This window comes from Saccostrea cucullata, unplaced genomic scaffold, assembly GCF_032062105.1.
Source record: "Saccostrea cucullata isolate Sc308-1 unplaced genomic scaffold, CSIRO_AGI_Scuc_v1 ctg2666, whole genome shotgun sequence".
Lineage (NCBI taxonomy): Eukaryota > Metazoa > Mollusca > Bivalvia > Ostreida > Ostreidae > Saccostrea > Saccostrea cuccullata.
The window spans coordinates 12,843-34,586 of NW_026935268.1; the positions used below are offsets into that span (position 1 = coordinate 12,843).

Below are 21,744 nucleotides of genomic sequence, written 5' to 3' on the forward strand. Positions count from 1 at the left end.
ATAAGACTATTATAAGTTATAAGTCGTATGAAGTCGAAAGATACAACGAACGATTGTTCTGTATTCTAAAGGATTTCGTAGATAACTCGTGCACGAATTCAAAAATATTAAAAACAAACGGTACGTGAGTAAAAATCGAAAGGGAAAAGTGGAAAGAACTTATTTGCAAAGGTTGGAAACAAAATAAATAGTAAAAAACGTCAAATGATGAAAGACATGACCAAAAAAAAAATTATAAGAACAGAAAATATAGATAAAGAAATAATGGATATACGGGAGGATCTGTGAAGATACAGTTGGCGAAAAAGGATATAAAAAGCACTAAAAAACCAACAACACTGTATTTTTTCAGTTACAATGTACTAACATACTTATTTCAAGCCCATAATTTATGCATTAATTTGAAATTTAAAGTCTGCCATATTTTTTATCAAATATTTCTCTGACTTTTTCGTTGTAAAGTGGAAATCATCAATGCTAAATATCTGAGCCCAATATCTTTCCATTATAGATTTTATGCTTTGGTTACCAAAATATTGTAGAAGAATTTTAAGTTTTGGCCCTCAACTTGTTAAAAAAAACCTTGAAACTTGTAGCAAAGCTATGGGTTACATTTATTTTCTGTACATTGTCGTTTTATTTTCGGGATATTTTTCTAAAATGCACTTTTTTAAAATCACGTACTTTAAAAGGTAGTTTTGGGAACATTTTAAATTTTCTTCAATTCATTTATTTCTTAAACCAATATTCATTAGAGAGATCATTAACATATTCATAACCACTTTTGATCCAGTTTGAAAGAAACAGCGGTTTTTCTTTATACATTATGTTTTTGTGAGACTATACATTCTGTAGCTGTTTTTTTTTTTTCTAATAAATATGTTTACATTCATTGAATGCAAATATAATTTCTTTACAAAGCAGTGGGAAACATTTGATTTTGAATTCTTGTATTTTAGTGATATTTATATTCAACAAATAAGGGAAATCTACATATCCCTAAACAAGCGCTGAACAATTTATTTGAATCCTTGTTTTTTAAACAAGTTTTGTAACCCATGATGTCTTTAAACCTTTGACTTCGGTTTCAAATTCGGTTATACCTATCCGCCCTTCTGAAATTTTCCTGATAAGAGTTTTGCGCTTTATTCTTTCTTTTTTCTCCAAAGAAAAGAGAAAATTACTTTATTTACCTTGAAGTTCTTTATATATCTTGATACGGATTTTCAAGTATAGTCGCCACATATATAAAAGTTTAGAAATAATTAGGGAAATTATAGGGTCTGACACTTTCTGAAAATAGTTTAATTTCTATATCTTCAAGAGTTTAAAAAACATTCAAACTCTTTCAGTCTACATAACCAGTTTTTTTTTTTTTTTTTTTTTTTTTTTGCACTGTTTTGCTGTGTCCATTATAGATTCCAAGACAGTTTACAGTATTTATAATTAATTTAACATTTCCTTCATATGCATTATATTAAAACATGTTTTAATGCCATCAAATACTGTCATACATTCAAAATGTGAAGAGAATCCTTAATGCAATAACGTATTTTGCTAATGCATGTGGTGTTTTTGTGTTCTACAACTGATTTGGTAATTATAAAGGAGATCATATTCTGAGTCTAATCATATTCAAATTAAAATAACAGACAGGTCCTTGATGATAAAATAAATGTTACAAGGCTTTCAATGATCTCGTTTGTCGATTTAATGACCTTGTTTATAAAATTACTATACTTTTCATTGGGTCATATTTTGACTAACATATTTTAGACAGAGTTTAGGCCATTGATTAAACCAGTAATTGGACTACTGATTACTTTATTTTATCTAATTAATACTGAGAGCTCCCAACTTATCTATCTGGTAAACGGGAGATACTTATTCCTCCTAAGCACTTGTGATTCTAGAGATCCATGTTTTGTCCTGTTAACGATTCGTATTGTTTTTCAGATTCTGAGATTGATCACTGTTTGTTTTCTTGAAATATTTAATCAAATATGATTTTGTAAGATTATGTACCGTTTAGATATGTTAGAATTTACTTATTATTTGGATACATATACATGTACATAAGTAAAACATTTTCTAAAATCATATTAACAAAGCATGCACGGATTTAGAAGGGGAGGGTTTTTTATTGTAAATATTGTTTAAATTTGGAAAAAAACCTTCAGTTTATAACTTGATATGTTGATATTTTTTAGATGTAATTGTTATTTGCATGTACAAATATCCTGATGATCTTAATCCTCATCATACAAGAACTTTTTTCAGAATTTGATTTGACACCAAATAGATATCCTGCTTATAAAAATATCGAAACTCGCGAAAAATCTTTTGGAGACTGCAAAATTAGCAGCATAAAAGACAGAGCCTTGGACTTTGCAAAAGATGGATTTTATTACGAAGGTAAGAAATCTAGTGCCTTATTTTCGCATACATGTATACTGTGAATTTGCAACCTAACAGACAAGTATTCTCTTTTTAAAATACTATAAAATGACATTTTTCGTGGGGTCGTATTTTCGTGGTTGAAGGAAAAAGTGTTTGTTCATGGGGATATGATTTCGTGGATGAAGATTTTTTTTTTATAATTGTGCATATAAAAATTTACATTACGTCGTGGACATGAATTCATGGGTCCCTTTATACCTCGAAAACAACGAAAATTGAACCCCCAACGAAAATTAGAAATTTCACAGTGATGGTTGAATGAACTCATACCATTTGAAGAGACAGTTTAGTATTTAGAGATATCTGTATGAATTTTCATCTGTACCTGTAAACTGTGTTTGAATTCTTTAGGTTATGGTGGGGTAACAACATGTTTCCACTGTGGAACTCAGAAAGATGATTGGAAAGAAGGAGCAGATATACATGTGGAGCATTTGACATTAAATCAAGATTGTGAATTCGTTAAATACGTACAGTTACATACTTTGAAGACAAAATAGAAATATATAACTGGTAGCTATTATATCAGTTTAATTACACCAGTGTTGTTCAAACCTAATTTAATTCAACAGAGCATAATAGTATTTAGAATTTAGCTTACCACTTGGACAGTGCTTCATCTGAGTGGAAAATGAGTGGAAAATGAGTTTTATCTGCCTTTGTCAGTTATATTGTTCTGTGTATAGTTAAAACATGTGCTTTGAACACTTTTTAAAATATTTTAGGGTATTTTTTAAATGTTTGCAATGGGGAAAGTGTACAGTTTTTGCTGATGTTTCATTATAAGTGCGCAAACTCTTAACTCAGGTTTATGATTTAAGAAGTCTTTGGTCAAATGCAGATTATTTTTTTTTTCTTATTTCCTCATACAAGTAATAATATTTTCACTTTTGTATAGTCAGATACAGCTGTATGAGCTGTATGTTTTTGAAAGTTTTTCTTTAGGTATATAGAAGATGACATCTCAGGTATAAAGGATTTGTTTATTATTTTTATTCTAAAATTATTAGTATACGTTGTAACAAAACTTACATTTATCACGGAGCCTTTTTATTTGGACTTATGGACGTTGAAAATTGCATTTTTGCCACCAATCCACCCAAAATGTATATTATCATAACAATGTAATCCTTCAAATCGTAATTAATGTTGATTTGAATAAGAGAATAAAATAATTAAGACATTATATTTGATCTGTTAATCAGTATTAAATGTTATTTTTTATAGATGCATTTTCCGTCTTATGCATTCACTCACTTTATGCTTGTTTATGGGACATGAACTCTTTCTGGTGTTTATAGAGGTCAGTTTATATTTGCCATGCTAACAATTATGTATTGTATTGATTCAATTTTGCTGACTGCTTAACGTCTGTATATTTTCATTAGTTATGTTGTACTTATTTAACTTGTTGCAATTAAGTTTATTTTTAATTAGATGCCAAGTTTGATAAGCTTAACTATGTCAGTTATCGGTTACTATCGACGTAATGAGTTTGAAATATTGGTTTGTAATTTTTTTGTTAATTTCTAGTCAGTTACCTGTACTTTCTGTTTAGTCAAATTCAAAAGTTAAAATTTTACTAGTATTCGAGGAATACATTTTCATTACGTCTTCTTTGAATCATTTGATAGTAAAGTGAAAAATTTCATTTTCTTTGTTGAAGTACTTGTAAGTTCAAATGCATTTGTACATGACATTGTATAGCCTATCTAATAAAAATGCTTCACAAAGTTTTATAGGAATTGGACATTTTGTTTATTTTTCAATGTCTAGATGTCCTGCGTTGATGTTACAGGGTCAAATTTTAGAACAAATCACTACCAATTAGTATTAGCCCTACCTGGACCAAAATGTCATGGATAATGCATCCAGGGATCGACACTACCAAACTTGCTTCGGATGCTGGATCTGATTTTATATAACATTTTCCAGATGAGTGGACCAAGTTAAGGTTTTTGCAGAAAGTCAATTCCAAAGTTACTATAAGCCCGTCCAGGACCAAACTTGCATCATTATGTAGGGATAGAACACTACCAGACCTGCTTTAGATGGTGGATCTGACCTGCATTTTCCAGATGAGTGGACAAGTATACATTTTAGTAGCAGATAGATTTTCAAGTAGCTAGCTAAAGGCCGTGTTTGTTCCAATCTATCCCCCACTTAGCGAAGTGGTAAGAATGTTTGCTAGAGTGTTTGTAGAGGGTTAGGAACTGGTCCTCACGTTGCGGGTTCGAATCCCATATTCGGATGAAACCGTATGAACGGAGGTCCTGTGTCGCCTTAGCTGCTGACTGAAAGAGATCCCTTACTGCTCAAAGGTCCTATGCGCCGAGTAGTTCTTTTGTTGCCTTCTACTTGCAAGTGGTGGCACCTCAAAATGAGTTAAAACTTATCGAAAAGATGTTTAATTAATGCACAAAATTTGAAAAGATGATGTATCTAGATATGTAAAATACCAGACTTGCTTCGGATGCTGCATCTGACCTACATTTTCCAGATGAGTGAACATGAAGCACTACCTGAACACAAACTAATAATGATGATGGATTGAGGGATTTAAATTTTATTTTCTGCTTAAGATGCTGGATTTGACCTTTATTTTCTACATGTAGGTGAATGAATATTCGACCTACCGTATATCGGAATATACACTACCAGACTTCCGTAGGATGAGGGATCTGACTTACATTTTCCAGTTGAATTAACAGGTTTACGTTTTGGGATTTGGTCCATTGGCATTGAACAAAAACAGCTACTTCACTCAAATTTGCAAGTGTGAGGAACAAACCTCAGTATAAACTAGCTGCAGAACTGTAGCTCACCGAAAAAAATTGACAAACCGGAGAGCTACAGTGCCACCCACTGAAAAAGCTGTATATTTATTGCGCACAAAAAGTGCGCTGTTTTTGTTTATTTCTCTATGTATTTTTATTTAAAAACTGTCATATCAAAATATAACTAACCGTGTGTTCCTTACACAATCTTTCACTGTTTCCACAACAAAATATTCCATATCAATATTTTTAATAGCACTCTTGGCTATAAAATTGAGATAATCTAAAATTTCGTCTATTTATACTGCCAATTTGGTTTGCAAGATAATTTGATCCAACGCAGTTCGTGCAGATGTCAACTACGAGAGAACTTCTTAGAGGAGAAGGGAAATTTTAATTTACAAATCTATACTTTTCGCGATTGACGTAAGAATTTGAAAGAAATAATCCAGAACTAGGCTAATCGCAACTTTTGTGCGCATAAATTTACAATTCTTACAATGGGTGGCACTGTAGCTTTCCGGTCTATCAATATATTTTTTCGGAGAGCTACAGTTCTGCAGCTAAGTATAAACACACTTTCTCCGAGGACAAGAATAACTCTGTGTTACTCGATACAGGTATTCTTGGCAGCATTGAGCTACGATGAATTTTAATGGTAAATATTCCTTAGAGTTTAATCTGATTGATTTTGACTACATATATAAATCAGTAACTGTACTCTCTTGGATTTCAGTTCGGCGTATATAATTTGCACACATTAATGACATGTTTTTTTTATATCCATGGATATAGCCTATATATAAAGAATAGAATATATATAGAGACAAACAAAACCATTATGCACAATGAGAAGTAAAGAAAAATATCAATTAAATAATTGCATTTGGATCAAACAAACTCAGAAAATCAAAGAAAGGGTTCTTCCTATACCTATGCACTGAATTAAAGGTTTAGGAAATACCAATTGTATTAAGCCTATTGCCATTAATCGGAATGGAAATCGACAAGTTTTTTAAGGACGTTCGATCCTGATATTTTGAGCGCATTTCGCGCAGGTCCTTTATTCATAAAATTCAGCATCATTTTTAGTTCTAACAATAAAACTAAATTTTACAATGCAAATCAAACTATATTCAATGAAAAAAACCGCGATTTAATTCCATTCAAGTAGAATTAAGCTATGGACTATATTTTGTGGCGGAAGGTTTTTTAGACGAAAATGGTCAGTTTTTTCCATTTGAACTATAACAGTACTGTTAATTTTGGATGCCTATTTTTCCATGCTGGTTGCACACAAAGCTGTTTTTTGCAGTGAAATATGTTATGCTGGTTCTGAAATATCTATTAAATTATTTCTTATGAATTCTATCAGCAAAGTGTGACAAATATAGTAAATATATTCTGAAAATCCGGGAAAAATTGAGCCAATTTTAACGTAAAATTCACAATTTTTTTGGTAATATCTGAAAATGTACATCATATACCCCCACTTTTGATGTTCTTTTCTAAATATTCAAGATAACTTTGACCTATTTGCTTAAAATCAGAAAAAGTTTAAGACTTTAAAATAATTTTCTTGCTTATTATATTTTTAATGCCGGAAAAATAACATTTTATTAGTGCAAAAAGGTCAAATAATTGATTATGCGAAGCAATTTGAAACTTTTTCTTAGTCACAATTTTTAAGTGTCTTTTTTTAAACAGACTTAGAGTTCATTTTGTTTCATGCTTTAATTGGATAAGAATATTGGAGGGAAAACGTCGAAGATGTAATTTTTAATTAAAACACAAATTTCAGTGCAGAAAGGTCATATTAAATGTATTGTAGCGCTAAAAGAAGCATATTGACCCCCATTTTTTGATTTGAATTTTAATTAAGCTATGTATGTAGAAACTAAAAATATACTTGGCAAAAAAGTTTAAGACTTTAAATATCAGGATCGAACGTCGTTAAAGAGAAAAAACCAAGCCCGGTCCTATAGTTCAGATCCCTGTTTATAATGGTGTGATCCTTTAGTGATCGGTAGGTAAGCAGAAAACGGAGAGCGAATGCATAAAGCGAAGGCAGAGCAAAGAGGAATGCAAGATTAACGATTCATTCGGTATGTTGCAGATTTTTTTCTTGCATTGTTCGATTCGATTGTTAGGTGCAAAATCGTAAATTCATCTCTTAAATAAGTGAATTTGGGCGCGCCCACATTAGCATACCATATAAACAATTGTTCTGAACACATTTTCTGACGTCAGCATAAACTTGCAATTGTAGCTATATGTTTACTTTACTGCCTGTTGAATGTGTCGCAGTGCATTATGGGTTACCACAAATATCTAAAAGAAGTCAGATATCGACAGTTAAGGGTAATTTGAATAAAAAAGGTTCCTTTTAAATCTTTTTTAGGTTCTAATCAAATTTTGTCCGTCGTATGTCCGTCTGTCCGACCGTAAACTTTTTACATTTTCGGCTTCTCAAGAACCACTGGGCCAATTTTAACCAAACCTGGTACAAAGCATCCTTGGGTAAAGGGAAGTTTAAATTTTTAAAACGAAGGGCCAAGTCTTCTCACAAGAGAAGATAATCAGGAAAGTACAAAACTAGGGTGGGGTCATTAAAAAATCTTCTTCTCAAGATCCACTGGGCCAAAAAAGAGGAAACTTAGTGTAGATTCTAAATTGTTCAAATCATGACCCCTCGGGGGTAGGGCAGGGCCACAATAAGAAATTCAAATTTTACACATAAATATCTAGGAAAAACCTTTTAAAATCATCTTCTCAAGAACCACTTGGCCAGAAAAGATGAAACTTATGTGAAAGCATCCTGGCGTAGTGTAGATTTTAAATTCTCCAAATCATGACCCCCGGGGTAAAGCGGATCCAAATTAGGGAACCCAAGTTTTACATTGAAATGTATAGGAAAATTCTTCTTCTATAGAACTACTGAACCAGAAAAGCTAAAACTTGTGCGAAAGCATCCTGGCTTAGCGTAGATTTTAAATTGTCCAAATTATGATCCGTGGGGTAGGTAGGAATCACAATACATGTAGGTATTGCAAGGGGAAATCAGGTAAAGAACAGCATGGTCAAAAAGACTAAGGTTTGCGATGTGGCCCATGGGCCTCTTGTTGATATTTATGACAGAAATACTGAAAATTATGTTTAAGCTTTTATTTCTTTTCTCACGTTTACAAAATTTATTTTAAGAAGCACATTTAATCAACTTATAATACATTGGCGTAAACAATTGTTCAAAGAAACGTACGTGCAATTTTGTCGTTGAAACATTGTTTTTTTACGTGATATACATGTACACATGTATATAGTTTTAAACAGCAGAGCAAGACGAAAAATTGTTATAGAACTCCTCGATATCATCAAAATGTTTTTGTACATGCAAACGTCAAAATATTTGTACTGTATTTGAAACAATTATTAATCAATTAAACAATTTAAAGTTCAAATATTAATGTGAGCATGAAGCAGTGTCTTTGCAAGATAATGTTGCAATTTCATAAAGTAAGCGCCTTTCCAGTGACAATGTAATTATCAATATTTATAAATGAAAAAAAAATGCAAATAAGCTGTTAAACGGCTGCACAAGAGTTCTTACTTAATACTCTAGAAATACGCTTTTTGTACAAATGTCTTCTTTCAATTTTGGTCTTAACTTGCAAAAAAAGTAAGGAGGAATTTCCCGTTTGTGGATATAAGTTAGAGATTGAAATGTATTAAAAGTATACCGGTAATTATCTTAATATTTGTTAATACTATTTATGACCTTTATTTATCCAGAGAGCAGAAGAGCTTTTGCGATAGTTAGGTGTCCATCGTCCGTCCGTCTAGCTGTCTGTCTGTCTGAAAACAATTTTTCAAAACGCTACTCTTCCTACAGTTTTGGTCTGATTTTAATATAATTTGGCGCAGAAGTAGACTACACAAAGAAACATAAAATAGTGCATCGGTTTCGATGAACGGTGTCGCCGTGGTTACTAAAAATAGAGCTTTCTGTGAAATTCCTTTAAAACGCTACTCTTTCTACAGTTTTAATTGGTCTGATTTCAATATTACTTGGCACACGTGTAGACAACACCAAGATACATAAAATAGAGCATCGGTTTTTAGTTTTGATGAATGGTGTTGCCATGCTTACTAAGAATAGAATTTTCCGTGAAATTCCTTTAAAACGCTACTCCTTCTACAGTTTTGGTCTAATTTCAATATTACTTCACACACAAGTAGACTTAACTTAGCTTCATCAAATAGAACATTGGATTTTGATTTCGATGAACAGTGTTGCCATGCTTACTTAAAATAGAATTTTCTGCGAAATTCCTTTAAAACACCATTCCTTCTACAGTTTTGGTCTGATTTCAATATTACATGGCACACAAGTAGACTACACTAAGATACATAAAATAGAGCATTGGATTTTGATTTCGATGAACAGTGTTGCATGCTTACTTAAAATAGAATTTTCTGCGATATTCCTTTAAAACGCTACTCCTTCTACAGTTTTGGTCTGATTTCAGTATTACTTGGCACACATGTAGACTACACCAAGATACATAAAATAGAGCATCGGTTTTTAGTTTTAATGAATGGTGTGCCATGGTTACTAAAAATAGAATTTTCTGTGAAATTCCTTTAAAACGCTACTCCTTCTACAGTTTTGGTCTTATGGCAATGGATTCTTTTCTCCTCCTTTGTTATAAGTACAAACCAGTAGAGCTACAGTCTCGACAGAGACTTCTGGTTTTATTGTGGCCCTGTCTAAAAACATATTCACAATTATACATATAGGATAATATCATAGAATATCATATTAAATATAGATACAAGATATAAAATCAATATATAGGTATATGAGGTTGTTTGTGGGCATCGACCCTCTAAGCTGGTTTGTGGGATCTCGCATTTCTACATTGCATAGCTATGCCATATTCATAATTTAGGTGTTATATATGGTCCTTATAAAATATATAATATAATTTTTGAGTTAATATTAAAAATGTTGTATATAATTGTGGGTCAAAACATTCATATATATAGAGCATTGTGGGATAAACTATATACATCGCACAATCCTCTTCATATATGAATTCTATGACCCGCAATATTATCTTATGCTATATATATTATTTGCTGCAATGCGAAATGAAAAGACATAAGAATTAATGTTTGATAAAATATCTATAGATATATACATGCATGTATATTTACTTATGTACAAAATAGAATAAATCATTAAGAACAGTTTTGCTGATTTCAATATAAAATTTTCAATATTACTTTTCAAGTACTTTCGGATCATATTAAATAATGATTTACTGAGATACATTATTTATGAGAATCTTAACAAGATATTCTAGGGATATTCTCTCTCGCAATATAATTTATACAATCAACTGCCCCACAATGTTATATATATATAGTGACCCACAAACAGCGATGATCACTACATTATTATACATAGAGTGTCCCACAATCACGTATAATCACATGCGGTATATTTATTCCACAATTCATTATATACATATAAACAATGACCTACAGTTCATTACGTACAAACACTGTATATACAGTGATCAACAACCAGTTTTAATCAAGTGCAATGTATTTATCGCAAAATTCCTTATATACATACATGTATATACAGTGACCCACAAACTGGTATAATCACTACCTCCCCACCCACCCCCCAATTCTTTATATACATACATACATACAGTGATGAACGCGTGCTGTTATTTATGTATTTTTTGTTTTAAATATAATGTAGAGAACGAGTGCAATTTTTTTTTTTTTTTAATTGTACAGAATATTCGAAATACAGATCAGATTTATTTTCTAGCATATATATTTATATATATTTCTATGTCGGATCTTAATACTTAATTCTATTTTCCTTTTAACGCATTTTTCCTAGGCAGACCTTAAAATATTTATATTAATGATACATGCATGCAAAGGCAATCATTGTCTTACAGAAAACCGCTATGCGTAATATTTTTGTGTAGCGGTATATATTTCCTTTATTTTTGTTAAAAGTGGCATATAGGTCCGATGGGCTGAGTGTTTGAATATTTGTATTAAATGTTTCTCATATGATTGTACGTGTATTGTATAATAACATATGCCGCTATAATAAACATTTACTTATTTATCCAACAATTCTTTATAACATATAAACAGTGACCCACAATCAGTTATAATCTCGTGCGATAATTTATCCCACAATTCATTTTATATATGAACAGTAACTCACAATCAGTTTTAATCACGCGCAATTTACTTATTCCACAAAATGTTCATAATAAAATCTAAGTACTTTCGGATCATATTAAATAATAATTTACTGCGATACATTATTTATAAGAATCTTAATAAAATATTCTCTCTCGCAACATAATTTATACAATCAACTGCCCCACAATGATATATATATATATAGTGACCCACAAACAGCGATGATCACTACATTTATTATACATAGAGTGTCCCACAATCATGTATAATCACGTGCGGTATATTTATTCCACAATTCATTATATACATATATACAGTGACGCATGGTTTTAACCACCTGCCATATATTAATCCCACAATTCATTATGTACATATATACGAGGGGTTATCAAAAAGTTCGTGGACTAGTGCCATAAAATTAAAACCGCTTTAGGTACATCAAATTTTAAAATATCTAGTAAGCATTATCTTTCTATATAAAGTTCATTAATTAGGTTTTATTTTTTGATAAATTAGTAATGTTTTTGTAAGCAATGGTATCATCAGGCGGCGCAACCTCGAATACAACGTTTTTGCAACTTAATTGTAACTGAGAAAATACTTTTGATATGAATATTTGATATCTAAATATCCCATTAATTCAGGTATGTGTTGGGACACAATTGTTCTATACAATATGTTATTTTCACTTCATTCTAGAAGTTCTATGAAATTTTATCCTAAATTTTACATGGAGTGTTCAAACAAATGAGGCCCTGAATGTGACGTCAAAATGGCGGACGGGTTTCCTTATCCAACATTTTTATAGTTTTACCCCTGAAAAAACTGTTATAGGCACAGTACTTGTCTTTTAATGTCAGAATAGATTCAGAAAGTAAAGGGATGCACAGTTAATGTCAATTTGTAGTCAAGGTGTGAAAAATCAATCACGTCAAATAATGACGTTGATAATGTGTTGTAGATATTGAACTCCAAAAAGTTAAATAAGCTGGCTCAATCAAGCGAGGAACCTCTCCGAATGTATAAATCCACTTTAATTTTTATATTCCTTGAAAACCGCTGTTCATATCATTGTTAAGTCATGTAAACAAGGCGGGTTTAAGTCCTTCCTCAGCTCCACGGAATTTCTTCAAATTAAGTATATGAGGTAAAAAAAAAAGGGGACATTGAAAAACAATGACGTTGTCGGACGTCATGAAATTGAACGGCGACAGCGCCGGGTGATCATATAATGTCATTTTTATTTTATTATAATTTGGCAAAATAATGAACGTATCAAGCTAAAATTTTCAACATTTCTTTATTTTTGGTTGTTTATGTTCTAAAAAAAATTTGAAAGCACAGATACATAGTACTAATTTTATAGCCTCAGTCCACGAACATTTTGATAACCCCTATCACAGTGACCCACAATCAGTTTATCGCACAATCCATTATATACATATATACAGTGACCCACAAACTGGTATAATCACTAACACCCCACCCCCTCCCATTCTTTATATACTTACATACAGTGACCCACAACCAGTTATAATCAGGTGCAGTATATTTATGAATTTTTATTTTTCTAAAGATGTAGTAGAGAACGAGTGCCACTTTTTATTGGATTGTAATGAATACTAGTACTTGAAATACAGATCAGATTTATTTTCAAGCATATAAATGCAATCCAACTTTTTCTATGTCGGATCTAAATACTTCTATTTTCCTTTTAACGCATTTTCCTAAGCAGACCTTAAAATATATTAATCATACATGCAAATGCAATCTTTTTTGTACAGAAAACTGCTAAGCGTAATATTTTTGTGTAGCGGTATATATAATTCCTTTATTTTTGTTAAAAGTGGCATATAGGTCCGATAGGCTGAGTGTTTGAATATTTGTATTAAATGTTTCTCATATGATTGTATTGTATAATAACGCATGCCGCTATAATAAACATTTTACTTATTTATCCAACAATTCTTTATAACATAAAAACAGTGACCCACAATTAGTTATAATCACGTGCGATAATTTATCCAACAATTCATTTTATATATAAACAGTAACTCACAATCAGTTTTGATCACGTGCAATTTATTTATTCCACAAAATTTTCACTATTATGTTTAAGTACTTTTGGATCATTTTAAATAATGATTTACTGCGATACATTATTTATGAAAATCTTAACAAGATATTCTAGGGATATCCTCTCTCGCAATATAATTTATACAATCAACTTCCCCACAATGTTATATATATATAGTGACCCACAAACAGCGATGATCACTACATTTATTATACATAGAGTGTCCCACAATCATGTATATGGTAATGGTATGTCCAGGCGGTGCAACCTCGAATACAACGTTTTTGCAACCTATGTGTAACTGAGAAAAATTCTTTTGATATGAACATTTGACATCTAAATATCCCATTAATTCAGGTATGTGTTGGGACGCAATTGTTCTATACAATATGGTATTTTCACTTCATTCTGGAAGTTCCATGAAATTTTATCCTAAATTTTACATGGAGTGTCCAAACAAATAAGGCCCTGAATGTGACGTCAAAATGGCGGACGGGTTTCCTTATCCAACATTTTTATAGTTTTACCCCTGAAAAAACTGTTATAGGCACAGTACTTGTCTTTTAATGTCAGAATAGATTCAGAGAGAAAAGGGATGCACAGTTAATGTCAATTTGTAGTCAAGGTGTGAAAAATCAATCACGTCAAATAATGACATTGATCATATGTTGTAGATATTGAACTCCAAAAAGCTAAATAAGCTGGCTCAATCAAGCGAGGAACCTCTCCGAATGTATAAATTTACTTTAATTTTTATATTCCTTAAAAACCGCTGTTCATGTCATTGTTAAGTCATGTAAACAAGGAGGGTTTAAGTCCTTCCTCAGCTCCATGGAATTTCTTCAAATTAAGTATATGAGGTAGAAAAAGCAGACATTGAAAAACAATGACGTTGTCGGACGTCATGAAATTGAACACTGACAGCGCCGGGTGATCATATGTCACTTTTATTTTATAATAATTTGGCAAATAATGAACGTATCAAGCTAAATTTTTCAACATTTCTTTATTTTTGGTTGTTTTATGTTCCTAATAAATTTTGAAAGCACAGACTTCATAGTACTAATTTTATAGCCTCAGTCCACGAACATTTTGATAACCTCTCTCACAGTGACCCACAATCAGTTTAAATCAAGTGCAATGTATTTATCGCACAATCCATTATATACATATATACAGTGACCCACAAACTGGTATAATCACTAACAACAACAACCCCCCCCCCCATTCTTTATATACATACATACAATGACCCACAACCAGTTATAATCAGGTGCTGTATATTTATAATTTTTTTTCTAAAAATAAAGTAGAGAACGAGTGCCACTTTTTATTGAATTGTACTGAATACTAGTACTTGAAATACAGATCAGATTTATTTACAAGCATATAATGCAATCCAACTTTTTCTATGTCGGATCTAAATACTTTTATTTTCCTTTTAACGCATTTTCCTCAAAATTTACCTCAAAATATTTATATTAATCATACATGCAAATGCAATCTTTGTTGTACAGAAAACCGCTAAGTGTAATAATTTTGTTTAGCAGTATACATAATTCCTTTATTTTTGTTAGAAGTGACATATAGGTCCAATGGGCTGAGTGCTTGAATATTTGTATTAAATGTTTCTCATATGATTGTATTGTATGATAACACATGCCGCTATAATAAACAATTTTAATTACTTATTTACTTATCCAACAATTCTTTTTAACACATAAACAGTGACCAACCATTAGTTATAATCACATGCGATAAATAAATTCCCACAATTCATTATATATATATATAAAGAGTAACTCACAATCAGTTTTAATCACGTGCAATATATTTATCCCACAAATCATTAAATACATATATACAGTGACCTACAATTAGTTAAAATCACGTGCAATATATTTATCCTACATCCATTATATACATATAAACAGGGACCCACAAACTGGTACAATCACTACAGTAACCCCCCCCCCCCCTCCTTCAATTCTTTATATGCATAATTATACAGTGGCCCACAATTACTTAAAATCACCTGCAGTATATTTATCAAACAATTTATTATACATGTATACATATATACAGTGACCAACAATTTATTTAGTTAAAATCATGTGCAATACTGAAAGGAAAAGGAAACGCAGGGATGAATAATGTTCGAAAAGAGTTTGACCACATGACCGAAAATTACAAAATTTGGTCAGAGGAGAAATTTAATTACTGCGCACCAAAATCAGTATTCAGAATTACTCAACCGTAAAATTTATGAGGTCACGTAAGGAAAACGCTAAAAAGCACAAAACACGTGCAATTTGATAACGACGACTTTGCAACAAATCTTGTTGCATTATTTGATGCATATGAGGTATGCACATCGTTTTTCAATATTAAGAGACATTTTGAATTTCTTGCAAACTTAGCACAGTTTACGGAAGTTCAATGGTCCGATAGGCTGAGTGTTTGAATATTTGTATTAATTGTTCAATTGTTTTCGAATTGCCTAACTAATGAAAAAGGCAACAATGGTTTACTAAGCAGTTTCTTGTAAATTTACCCCCATAAAACTTGTTACCTATTGTCAGAGAGGGTCTGGAATGGTTATCAAACAACTGTGACGATGACAGACGTTAACGCGAAACAGAGCCATATAACGAGCGGGTTATTCGTCCTGCCATCTTTTAAATCGCCACCTTACTACCACAAAAACAGCCATCTATACAGTACTGTTGTATTCAGCTCACTGGCGCATGCGCGCGCCGTTTGACTTATTTTTTTTGCGTGGTTACCCATGCCAAATATAGCCATGGTTTGAAAGATAAACACTCTGATGAAATTCCATGCAAAGGAGAAATAAGGCTCTGACAGATGCACGGGAGAGACATTGAAGATAATGAGAGTTTTCGATTTTCACTTTTTGGGGGTATCGTCATTTGAGCTTCAATAACTCATGAATTATTAGACAAATTTGGTTATATCTTTTTGAAAGATGAAAACCAACAAATATTTTACGAAAATACACTGCAAAGATCAAAATTTAATTATTCAGGAAAAGAGGAAGCGTTAATTTTTCATAATTATGAAATTTTTGAAATTGTCAACTATTTTTACTACCTGGAATTATGTTTAAACAATAACGCTGTGCCCGGAAACCCAAAATATGTGTCGGATCAAAAAGTAAGATAGGAGGTACACAACGGATCCATGTAATAAAGATTCTGTGAAAGTTTCATTAAATTCCACTCAGTGATATAAGAGGAGTTGCGGATGAGATGGGTACCCCAAAGCGTAACAGACAGATGGACGGATGGACATACAGACGGACGGACATACCGATTACAGTATACCCTCCTACTTTTCAAACGGGGGAGGGTATAAAAACCTGAATACCATTTTGGTTTCAAAGGTAATTCGGTATGTCTCTTCAAAAGCTAAATTCGATTTGAACTGTAATATTCAGAATTTGAATTCAACAGAACTGAAAATCACGTGTCAACTCTTTGATATACATGTATATATATTGGAAGTTCTTTTGTTTGGAAGCTGGGGTTTTCATGAATCTCTAGAAATTTAAAGACTGTATTTATCCTTTTGAAAAATTAATCTTTGTGTTAGGCACAATGCATGCAATTACAGTATTCAGTGGGATAAGGGGGATGCATCCGCCCCCACCCCTAAAATTGTTAGCGTAAATCATAGTTTCGTCGAGAAAATGTAAAAATGTCTACTCGGTAGACCTCAATTTTACCTACAAAATCCCTAGAATCCAGGAGCTTCCGGGGGCTTCCCCCGGACCCCCTGCCTACTTTTGGCGCCCCCTCTAAACTTTAATTCCTGGATCCGCGAATGGGATTTATAGAGAGTTGGAGTGATATCCACTCATTATACAAAGGAAACTAAAAATCATGAAATTTTGATGTAAATTATTTTTAGAAAAATAAAACTGCATTTTAAATTCTTCATACAAATACATTTGATATGATGGAGAATTGGTCAGGAACGAGTATTAACTGGGAGCGTGATGTAAATCTTAAATTATTTAGATTAGGTATGGGAGAGTTATATTCTGAATAAATTATATAATAAATAGATAATTGGAACAATTATGTTTGAACTGGACATTTAAAAAAAACTTGCGGAATATTTATTAAGTCAAAAATATGACAGCAGCATATAATAAATTCTAAAAGGGAAAAAGAGGGGGAAATTTTAATTCAAAATTAATTTGAAGGACATTTAGATAATCATGTAGATCTTTCTGTTGTGTGTTAAAGGTTGTCCAAATTGTTTGTAAATTATTAAAGCTCTATTATAATATCCTTTTCTCTCTTTTTCTCTCCTCTCTCTCTCTCTCTCTCTCTCTCTCTCTCTCTCTCTCTCTCTCTCTCTCTCTCTCTAATTCCCCCGCTTTCGCGAAAGCGAGGAATCTAATTTGGTTAAATCTTATTTGTCTGTCTTTTTGTCAGTCAGACTGTAAATCTGTTGTATGTCACAAAAATTTAATGCCATAAATAATCTGTTATCTACTTCACATAAAAATATACATTTTTACAGTGGTAAAACAAATAAACATTTTGTATATATACAGAGTACATGAATATTTATGTACATGTGTTTTAACTGTGACAAAACCTTTCTAAATGCACTATAATTTTTTTTACCCCATTACCATGAGCTTGCAATTGACCTTTCAAAAACATGAACCTTGGTCATAACTGTTGAAAGTTACAAATTAAATTTCACGGTTCAGTGCTTATAGTATGTGATAGGAGTACATTTTAGTCGTGGTTTGTGACGATGGGTACCCCAAAGCATAAGTTTACTTCAAAGAATTCAATGAGCATTTCAATTTTTTCATTACCATGTATTTCACTAAATTACATGTTCAATGATGGACCGAAGTTTTTCCAAGACATTTGATATTGGTGTTTGAAAGTTTCAAATAAATATTTTCAAAAATTTCCAAAGCTTAATTAAAGAGATTTTTCAAGACTGACAAAATCACAAGAGTGTGCTTTAGATTTATAGCAATTCATTTCTAGCAGGAATTATATGATTTTTCATTTCAAATGGAAAAATGTGTGTCAAAAAATTTCGAACACATAAAATTTCTGCTCATTTTGAGTGAAAATAAAGGATAATTTACTTTTGACCTTTTTTTCAAATAAATCAACTTATGGTTATGCATGTCAACTTTTGATGACATAGGTAGAGGAACGTAGATCATTTTTCACAAAAAAAAAAGGTTTTCCACATTGAACAAACAGCCAGTAAAACATTTAAAGTTTTTGTATATATACTCTGTACATGTTATATGTCACAAATATGCAGCACTATTATTTTTCAAAGAAATGACTTGCAATTTTTTCATAACATAAAGATTCTGATTCAACAAAAGTTTCATTAAATTTCATCAGTGGTGTAAGAGGAATGAGATGGGTACCCCAAAGCACTAAGTTTATCAAGAATTCAATAAATGCAATTTTTTCATCACCATTTATGTTCACTAAATTAGATGAAAAATGACTGGACCGAAGTTTTGTCCAAGACATTTATATATATACTTTTATTTATTCTTATTACGTAAATGAAATTTTTCATAAGTGAATTCTTCAATCCTGTTTTAATAACCAAAAAAGTACAATTTGAAAAGAGTCAGAAATGAAAATTTGAAAATGTCAGAAATGAAAACTAAAACATGTCGGCCATGAAAAGTTGAAAATACGAAAAATTCCCAATCGGCAATCCTCGGCTGACTCCGCTACGCCCCATTCAAACCTTCGAGGTGCGATGCATGAGCCACCTGAGAAGCTCTCAGGGAAAAATTCCGGAAATGAAATGCCACACATTTTAATCTGCTTGTTTAAATTTTTATTCAAGACCTCTTTGATGCATCTGTAATATTATTTTGCGTATTTGATTTTTACTACCTTTCCATCTACCCATCCATATGTTCATACTCTACATAGCGTAAGAACTGGGGGTTAGGGGTCTAGGGCGCTTTAGTCATAAATTCTGTATTGAAAACTTTGTGAATTCTTGTTCAGAGATAGCTGCAGAACTGTAGTTCTCCGAAAATAATATATTGGCAGACCGGAGAGCCACAGTACCAGCCATTGAAAAAACAATATATTTATTGTGTACAAAAGAGTGCACGTTTTTCGATTTACGAATTTCTCCATGTTTTTAAAATCTCCCTTAAAATATTTCTAATCGTGTGTTCCAAACATATTCTCTCACTCTTTCCTCAACAAAGCATTCCTTAAAACTGTTGTTAAGGAGGAATGCCACACCAACTTTTTATTTTATAGATCTCTGAGTCAACCTTTTTGATCAATGTTTTTTTTTTTTTTTTTGGAAAAAATACAAAAAAGAAGATGGGCGAATAAGGCGGACAGAATGCCTATAGCTCGACAGATAAGAAGTGAAAGATATAATCTCAATTAATATCCAAATTTTATTTCATATTTCATCTAATATTAAAGTATACTTAATGTAAAATCTCTAAAATTTACAAAAATCCCACAAAGACTGAAAATATTTGCCTATGAAAAAGCTTACACACACTAAAAAGAACAAAAACGATCATTTTTTCATACTTTAACAATTTTTTTCAATATGAGTGGGTCTTCGCTCCATTTTTTTTTTGAAAGATAATCTTAAAAGTTTGCGAACAAATAAATATTTTTTGGTTTACAAAAAAAATAGAGCGAAGACCCACTATACCTTAAAAGTACACTTTTATGACAAAACTTTCGCATCTTTCCAAGAAATACTTCAAGTCCGTTAAATCGAGGGTCATATCACAAACATGATTTAAATGCCCTAATCATCATGAGCCATGTAGTATAGTGGTTAGCGAGTTAGTCTCAAAGCAGTATGATAGTTCGGTATTTTATTGCTGGGGTCCGAATCCCATGTATACCATCTAATATTTTTATAAATGAATTTTTCAAGAGATGTATTTTCTCTCAGAAAATGTTTTTTTCTCTCATAACTTAATAAAATTCAATAATGAGAAGTAAATTTAAACACTCAATTTACATAATAAAATGTTATTTCTTAATATCTGACGCTATAGGCATTCTGCCCGCCTTATCCCCCCATCTTCTTAATATAAAATAATTAAGAGCTAAAATCGGCCTTTCAATACGGAAATACTAGATCACTTTATAGAGAAATAAGTATTTTTTTTGAAATAAAGCTTTTTTGCGGTATGAATTTAAAAGAATCAATCAATCCAGAACCGAGCGCATTTTTTGTGCGCAATAAATATACAGTTTTTTCAGTGGGTGGCATTGTAGCTCTCCGGTCTGCCAATATATTTTTTTTCGGAGAGCTACAGTTCTGCAGATAGGTCAAAGAATCAGAGAAATTTAACACACACCCCTCGCCCCATTATACCTGAAGACTATAAAAAAATCTAACATTGCATAATGCGGATTTGTTTTGTTTTTATGAAACACATTTCTTAAGATTTTCCCTAATACTTATTGTATGGTAACATTGTCAGCCCTTGTTTTGCGGTTGAGAAGGGTACGTTAAATCCACTTGGTACTGGATATGTTAAACCACATTTTAATTTAAACACACGTTTACAGTGTAACGATTGTGTATATTAATTGTTAAGGTTTACCTGTGTATGAAATGGTAAACAATCTTTATCACATGTTTACCCTTTATCCTACATGGTACATGTACTTGTGGACAGGACCCCCCCCCCCCCCCCCCCACCCACCTTCGATATTCAACCCCGGGGCTTGTTGGATATTTTTTTCACTAATTATATTTATTACACTTATTCATTATGTGTATCTTAGTGTGGAAAAATCCAAAATAATCTTTCAACCACAAATAAATACCCCGCTACACATTTTAAGAGAAACTATAATGGGGTCTTTTAGGCTGAGGGAGGGTGTGTGTGTGGAACGAATATTATGGGTTTTTTCACGAGTATTGCCTATCGTACACATTATGAATAAGTGTGATAAATATAATTTGTGAATAAAAATGTCCAACATCCTTTGGGGTTGAATATAGGGGGGTGGGGGGGGGTGCATGAAAATGATGAGGTAAATAGTGTGGATTCGTAATATAAAACACGGTGTATAATATTGATAGCTATTTTAAAAAGATGTGATAAAAAGAATTGCTTAGGCTCGGGGATATAAATCTTATATAATATCATAT

At 31.9% G+C, this 21,744-nt stretch overlaps 1 long non-coding RNA gene across 1 annotated transcript; it reads left to right on the forward strand.

Moving 5' to 3' along the window:
- The first annotated feature begins 2,271 nt into the window (after positions 1-2,271).
- LOC134242340 (uncharacterized) lies at positions 2,272-3,474 on the forward strand. Its single transcript, XR_009986846.1, has 2 exons — positions 2,272-2,415; positions 2,812-3,474. It is a non-coding gene; the product is annotated as an uncharacterized LOC134242340 (long non-coding RNA).
- Positions 3,475-21,744: the final 18,270 nt, after the last annotated feature.